This window comes from Carcharhinus amblyrhynchos, chromosome 13, assembly GCF_965287045.1.
Source record: "Carcharhinus amblyrhynchos chromosome 13, sCarAmb.v2.hapA, whole genome shotgun sequence".
Taxonomy (NCBI): Eukaryota; Metazoa; Chordata; class Chondrichthyes; order Carcharhiniformes; family Carcharhinidae; genus Carcharhinus; species Carcharhinus amblyrhynchos.
Genome location: NC_137336.1, coordinates 28,268,802 through 28,276,912, shown reverse-complemented (window position 1 = coordinate 28,276,912; position 8,111 = coordinate 28,268,802).

The following is an 8,111-nucleotide window of genomic DNA, read 5'->3' as shown; positions in this document are numbered from 1 at the left end:
ATGTGTTCCTAGGTCAGACTAGAAGAGTAATGTTCCAACATATAGTTGTGTGAATTGTATCCTCTAAATATGAATTTTGGTAACTAACTATCTTGCGCAACTATTGACTTGGTTTATTTAACTTTCGCTGATTGGCTCTAAGCTGATAAACCTTGTCTTTGATCAGGCCATATCATTTGTACAATTTTCAGTTCTAATAACTGGTGTACCTACAAACTTGTGCTCTGGAAGCTTTGCCAACTCCACTTACAATGTAGTTGTGTATTAAAAATAGATGATGAACTCCTCTGCATGTAAAAGTACATTATAAAGATCAATTCACCTAATCAACCCTATTACTAGGAGTTCTTCATGATGTGGGGGAGTCCAGAACTAGGGGTCATAGTTTGAGAATAAGGGGTAAACCTTTTAGAACTGAGGTGAGAAGAAATTTCTTCACCCGGAGGGTGGTGAATGTGTGGAATTGACTACTACAGAATGTAGTTGAACCCAAAACGTGATTTCAGGAAGAAATTAGATGTAGCCTTTGGGGCTAAAGAGATCAAGGAATATGGGAGAAGGTGGGAATCAGGATATTGAATTTGATCAACCTTGGTAAAAATGAATGGTGGAGCAGACTTGAAGGGTTGAATGGCCTACTGCTTCTAGTTTCTATGTCATTACCGCAGATTTCCATAATTAAGCTTTATCAGAATTCCAAGTGTTACGATAGTTGATTTTCAACATGGTGGCCGTTCTTTTTACAGTGATAATTGGCAGTTTTCATTTTTGTGGAACTATATAACCGATTTGTTGAATAAAAAAATAGACAAAAGTTCTTGGTGTGCATGTTGTAATCTAATAGGTTAGTTATCACACATTGTTGTGAATATTGCTAAACTAACACGAGAGATTGGTTTTGCTATTAATAGGAATATCTCTGTCTTTAAGTTTGCATACCATCCAGGTATGCATGTAATAATTGTATCTAGAAGAAATTTAACAGCCCAATCAAGAAGGCAATAAAATTGGCCCACTAACATATTAGCTCTGATATACTTGGGGGTGAAAACCTCTGGCTAGTGTGTGCTCTCTGAAATTTAAAGTAGCAGAATATACCAGTTAGGTTTAGCTCTAAAGGTACATGTTGGACATGAAAGATGATTTGAACTACAACATTAGTAGAATAAAATCAATTAAAGCAAAAATAGCTTTAGCACGTTACTGATCTCTGAATTTTAACTAATTCAACTAAATTTATAGTAGTAATGCTGTTTATGTTTATGCTTGTGCTTCCAGTAGACTGGTTTTAAGCTATTTGAATTTCCCACCTCCAATTAGCCATCAATAGTTTTGAGCATATGGTAATTGGGAAAAATATTATTACTAAGGGAGATGATGGTTTCGTCATTGGACTAGTAATCCAGAGACAGGGAAATGCCCTGGGGATCCCACCCACCATGGCAATTGGTGAAATTTGAATCCAATAAAAAAAGTCAAAGTCTGATGATGACCATTATTGATTGTCATTAAAAAACCCATCTGGTTCACAAATTTCCTTCAAGAAAGGAAATCTGCCATCCGTACGTGGTCTGGCCTACATGTAACTTAAGATCCACAGCATTGTGACTGATTCTTAAAAATGGCCTCTGGAATGGCCCAGCCAATGAGACCCACATCCCCATGAATTAAAAATTGAATTACCTTTAATCCTTGTGACTCTACAAATCTTTGTAGTCTTTATTGAGGTGTGATCAAATCTAGTTGTTAGGGGTTGAGGATGGGTTTAATTATGATCAGAAGATGCATTATCATTTTTATATTTGCATTGATATAAATTCATATGATCACATTTAAAAAGAGAACTCTGTGAACATCTGTAATTAATTCCTTTTACCAATGATGGCACTGCAGAATCTCAGTTGCCAAAAGGGCATGACTGAAATAAGCTGCTACATTATAAATAGCAACTTAAATAGTAAAAAGGGAAATGTATTTTAACAAATTGATTGAGTTTGGGGTTTTGTTGAATTTTAGCCTATGGGTGATATCATGAAAGTTAACTGGTAAGACCAAGAGGGTGGCACAGTGGCTAGCACTGCTGCCTCATTGCGCCAAGGACCTGGGTTCAATAAGGGCCATGGGTCACTGTGTGGAGTTTGTACATTTCATATATGCATGGGGTTCCTCCTGGTGCTCTGGTTTCCTCCTACAATCTAAAGGTGTGCAGGTTAAGCAGATTGTCCATGCTAAATTGCCCGTTGGTGACAGGATAAATATGTGGGGTTACGGGGATAAGACCTGGGTTCAATTGTTGCCAGTGCAGACTTGATGGACCGAATGGCATCCTGCACTGTAAGGATTCTATGACGAGCAACAGTGAATTCCATATTCAAATCGTTGTATCCCAGGAAATCCTGAGTTTTATCTGAATTGATTTTTTTTGTCTAGTTTTGATTTAATGACTTATTTGAAGTATAGGCACAGCATGGAAGGAGTATAAACAACTGCTGTACAGCATCTAAGTATGAGGCGCTGGGTGACATAAATCCATGAGATCGTAACCCATGAAAATACAGGCTTAATAAGAAAGATCATGAATATAATTACTTGTGTAATCAAGTTCAAAACTAGGGACCATAAATACAAGATAGTCAAGAAGAATCTAATAAGGAATTCCCAGAGGAACCACTTTACTCGGGAAGTACATATGATATAGGTAAGTAGCACAAATCTCATTAAGAAGATGCTAGATAAGTGGGGAGCATAGGTACAGCCAGACCAGTTGTGCCAAATGGACTTGTAAATTCTTTAAAATCTTACAACCTACTTGTTTCATCAGTTATTTAACAATCTTTGGAAACAAATTCATATGCTGAGGAAAGACGTGTTGGACCGGATTTTCAATATGGACCTGGTAATCTGGCAACCTGAATGATTTCTGGGTCCTGATCCTGACCTTATTGCTCTCATAACGTAATTTTTCAGTATATGTATGAATTACAAGTAGGCCACTTAGCCCCTCAAGTTTGCTCTGTCATTCAATAAGGTCATAGTTGATGTGATTGTCACCTCAATTCCACATTCCCAAAAACCCTCAATAACCTCTCATTCCCTTGCTTATCAAGAATTTATCTCCCTCTGCCTTAAAAATATTCAAAGATTGCTTCCAAAACCTTTTGAAGAAGAGTTCCAGAGAGTCACAACCCTCAGAGAAAAACATTCTAATTCCTATCTTAAATAGGCAAGCCTGTATTTTTAAACAGTAATCCTGGTTCTAGATTCTCCCACAAGAAGGAAGCATCCTTCCAACATCCGTTCTGTCAAGATACCTCAGGATCTTACACATTCCAATCAAGACTACTTTTACTCTTCTAAACGCCAATGAATGCCAGCCTAGCCTGTCCAACCCTTCCTCATTGGACAACTTTCCCATTTCAGATATTGTCTAGTAAACATCTGAACTGCTTCCAACACATTTATATCCTCCCTTAAATAAGGAGACCAAGACTGGACATATTCTCCAGAGCTGGTCTCACCATTGCCCAATATAACTGAAACATAACCATTTTTGTGTTCAATCCCCCTCACAATAAATTATAACATTCTATTACCTTTCCTAATTATGCCCTGAACCTGCACACTAACCTTTGGCAATCCATGCAATTGTACAGCTAGATCACTGATTTCTCACCATTTAGATAATATGCTTCTCTTCCTGCCAAAATTTATATTTTCATATTTTCCCACATTATACTCTTATTTGCCAGATCTTTGCTCACTCACTTAACCTATCTATATTCCTTTGCAGCCTCCTTATGCCCTTTTCACAACTTACGTTGCTACTTTGTGTCATCAGCAAATTTAGCACCATGCCTGTGACCCCTTCATCCAAATCATTTGTATAAGTTGTAAAAAGTTGAGGTCCCTTGCACTGATCCCTGCGGCACACCACTCATATTTTGTTAACCAGAAATTGTATGTCTACTCCCTGTTTTTTTGTTAGCTGGTGCATCTTCGTCCTAATTTATTTTCTGCTTAAATGCTGCAGCATTTTATCAATTGTCTTCTGGAACTGTACTGGTTGTCTTTTACCACAGCTTGTTACTTCTTTAAACATGAATGGGCTAATTGGCCAGGGAGTGAGCTTGGTGTCCAATTGGAGGCATTAAAGTCCTCCAAAAGATGGAAAGTGCCTGCCTGGCACCAGAGGCAAAAGCAGATGGCAACCTTGTTGAGAGCTTCCCCTACCTTTCCAATTTCGGCAGACAGCTTCTGGGAGGACTATGGAGGAAACGGGAGTTAGATGGTGACCATGCTGGTGACCAGCACTCATGCGGGCATTAGTTAATAGATTATGGAGTTGCACAGTGGGTTAGCACTGCTGCCGCACAGCGCCAGGGATCTGGGTTCAATTCCTGGGTTGGATCACTGTCTATGGAGATTGCACATTTTCCCTGTGTCTGCTTTGTCTAGGTGCTCCAGTTTACTCCCACAGTCTGAAAGACATGTTGGTTAGGAGCATTGGCCATGCTAAATTCTCCCTCAGTGTACCCAAACAGGCACCGGACTGTGGTGACTCGGGGATTTTCACAGTAACTTCACTGCAGTGTTAATGTGAGCCTACTTGTGATGAATAAATAAACTTTACTCTTCTCTCAAAAACACCTCCAAAGAAATTGATTTGGGTTCCTTGGCAAACATGACTGACGTACACAAGATCACTGCGTCTCGTTGGAAAAATATTTAGAAGATTGCACTTTGTTCCAGGCAGGCCCCTGACTCCTGAGGCATCAAAATCCTGACTTCAGGATTGTGATCCTCAAAACCAGCCTGCATCAGGTTCTGATCTTGTGGCTCTTTGCTTAGACAAAATAGCCGTGATTTTCAATGCGTTTTCTGAAATTTTTAGAACTCAAATCAAAAACTACTTTTAATTTATTTTTCCTTCACTAACATTTTCACGACTTAAGATACACACATGATGGCCAGAATTCTCTGGTCTCACACGCCCCTCTACGCCAGTGCAAACGGAGAATTTGGTGCTCAGCCAAATTTCCATTCACAGCAGCGCGTCCAAAGAATCCCAGCAACGAACGAGGTTGGAGAATCCTCGCCAGTACTTTACTTTCCTGAATAAAACCAATGAAATTTGTCCTCTAGTCATTTTTGGAATCATAGGTTAGAATCATAGAATGGTTACAGCACAGAAGGAGGTCATGTGGCATATCATGTCTGTACTGATTCTCCACAAGAGTCATTCACCAAGTCCCGCTATCTAACCTTATCCCAATAATGCTGCAATTCTTTCCTCTTCAGATAATTTCTTCAAATACATTTAAGAATGTAAGAACTAGGAGTAGGAGTGGGCCATCTGGCCCCTCGAGACTGCTCCGCCATTCAGTAAGATCACGGCTGATCTTTTTGTGGACTCAGCTCCGCTTACCTGCCCGCTCACATAACCCTTAATTCCTTTACTGTTCAAAAATTGATCATTTCCTTAAAAACATTCAATGACATAGCCTCAACTGCTTTATTGGCAGGGAATTCCACAGATTCACAACCTTTTGTGTAAAGAAGTTCCTCCTCAACTCAGTCCTAAATCTGCTATGCCCCCTAGTTTTAATTTCACCTGCCAATGGAAACAACTTCCCTGCTTCTGTTGTATCTATTCCCGTCATAATCTTATATGTTTCTATAAGATCTCCCCTCATTCATCTGAATTCCAATGAGTATGGTCCCAGTCTATTCAGTCCCTCCTCATAAGCCAACCCTCTCAACTCCAGAATCAATCTAGTGAATCTTCTCTGCACCCCCTCCACTGCCAGTATATCCTTTCTCAAGTACGGAGACCAAAACTATAAACAGTACTCCAGGTGTGGCCTCACCAGCATCTTATACAGCTGCAACATAAACTCTATCCCTCTAGCAATTAAGGACAAAATTCCATTTGCCTTCTAATTACGTGCTGCACCTGCAAACCAACTCCTTGAGATTCCTGCACAAGGACACCCAGGTCCCTCTGTGCAGCAGCATGTTGCAATTTTTTACCATAAAGTAATAGTACATTTTGCTGTTATTCCTACCAAAATGGATGACCTCACATTTACCAACATTATAGTCCACCTACCAGACCCTCGCCCACTCACTTAGATTATCTATATCCCTTTGCAGACTTTCAGTGTCCTCTGCACACTTTGCTCTGTATTTGCTCTCTATCACAATTTGATCAGTAACTGAGCAGAAACTTTGCCAGTCAACTGTGATTTTGCAATATGATACTCACTTTATTAGCCTATTTATTTTGCTATAAAATTTATTAAAGTAAATTTCTGTTTGTTTTGACTGGCCATTTTTCAGGTTAGCGCAAACAGCTCCCCACAACATTTAATTTATAAATTTATAACATAGCATCAAAGTTCAGATTCCTGTCCCTAAACATTAACAATTAAGGGTCCAATACTCCTTAATAAAACAATGCTTTCAAGAGAGGGAGGGCTTCTTGTGGCGCAGTGGGTAACATCTCTGCCTCTGAGCCAGAAGTTCTGGGTTCAAATCAAGGTCTTGAAACCAAGGAAGGTGTGTTCATAATGTGGTCAAACAGGTTGAGTGTCAACCTGGAAAATCCTTCCAAACATTGGATAGTCAGATGCTCTTTCCTCGGGTAGAAAAGTTAAGTCCTAGGGAACATAGGTTTAAGGTGGGTGGGGAAATGTTTACAGCAGATTTGAGGCATGTTTTTTACACAGAGAGTGGTGAATGACTGGAAAGCGCTGCCTGGTAAGGTGGTGAGAGCAGGTATGATAGCAGCATTTAAGGGGCGACTAGATGAATACATGAATAGGATGGGAATGGAAGAATACAGACTCTATAATTGCGTATGGTTTTAGTTTAGGCAGACATCATGATCGGTGCAGGCTTGGAAGGCCTGTTCCTGGGCTGCAGTTTACTTTGTTCTATGTCAAGGGAGCGGGTGGTAAGAGTGGCACCCCTCAAGCTATATAAGCCTCAGTTTTATAGAATCCTACAATGCAGAAGGAGACAACTCAACCTATCGAATCTGCACCGATCACAATTCCACCCAGGCCCTATCCCCATAACCCCATGCATTTACCTTAACTATTCCCTTAACACTAAGGGGCAATTTAGCATGGCCAATCCACCTAACCCGCAAATTTTTGGACTGTGAAAGGAAAATAGAGCACTCAGAGGAAACTTACACAGACGTGGGGAGAATATGTAAACCCCACACAGTTAATAACCCAAGCGGCTATCGAACCCGGGTCCTTGGCGCTGTGAGGCAGCAGTGCTAACCACTGTGCCACCATACCACCCCAAACTAGTAACCTGTTCCAGGAATAGCTAGCATTGGAAACAGATGAAAGCCTGCTTTAGTGCAGCACTAGATATGGGAAGAGAATTGGAGTTCAGGAAAGGGAGGAAATTTTGAGGAGTGAAGGGAAGATTTGCTGCCAAAAGCCTTTTCATCATGGTTTCTCTATTCTCATTACATAACTTAAGATGCAGGTAAAATTATTTTCTTTCAATATTGTGACCCAGTTGATTATGAAATACTTATTTGATATAGAAAATAATCCTGGCATTTTGATCAATTGGTACTTTTTCATTCAGCAACAAGATGGCACCTTGTATTCTGAAATAGAAACAGTGGCTTGCTGCCCAGTGTGTTACCACATGGGAACCATTAAATGCTTACATTTAAGAAAAGCTGCTAGATTAGTGTTGTGACAGAACACAATGGCATTCACAGATGTAGCTTAACTGTTGGCAAATCCCCATTTTTAGTCTTTCTGTGACAGTGATATCGACTGTATTTCTTGTAACAGAGAATACATTTGTGTCTGCAGCTAACAGCTCGCATTCCTCAACACTGTTTAAGGATAAAATAAATATTTAAAATTATTTGAATGTATAAAGAAATAAAATATCCATGTTCCTTAACCAATTTCATTATATAAGTATGCCTTTCGTCTAATCTTTTTGCATAAATCAATAAAGAAATCTGTACCCATTGTGATGCAATGTCCCTTACTTTTCATATTAACTAGAATCTTAAGCTGAGCTGCATTGTCTCTTCAGTTTTTGGCTTTGCAAACTCTACCTATATTTGC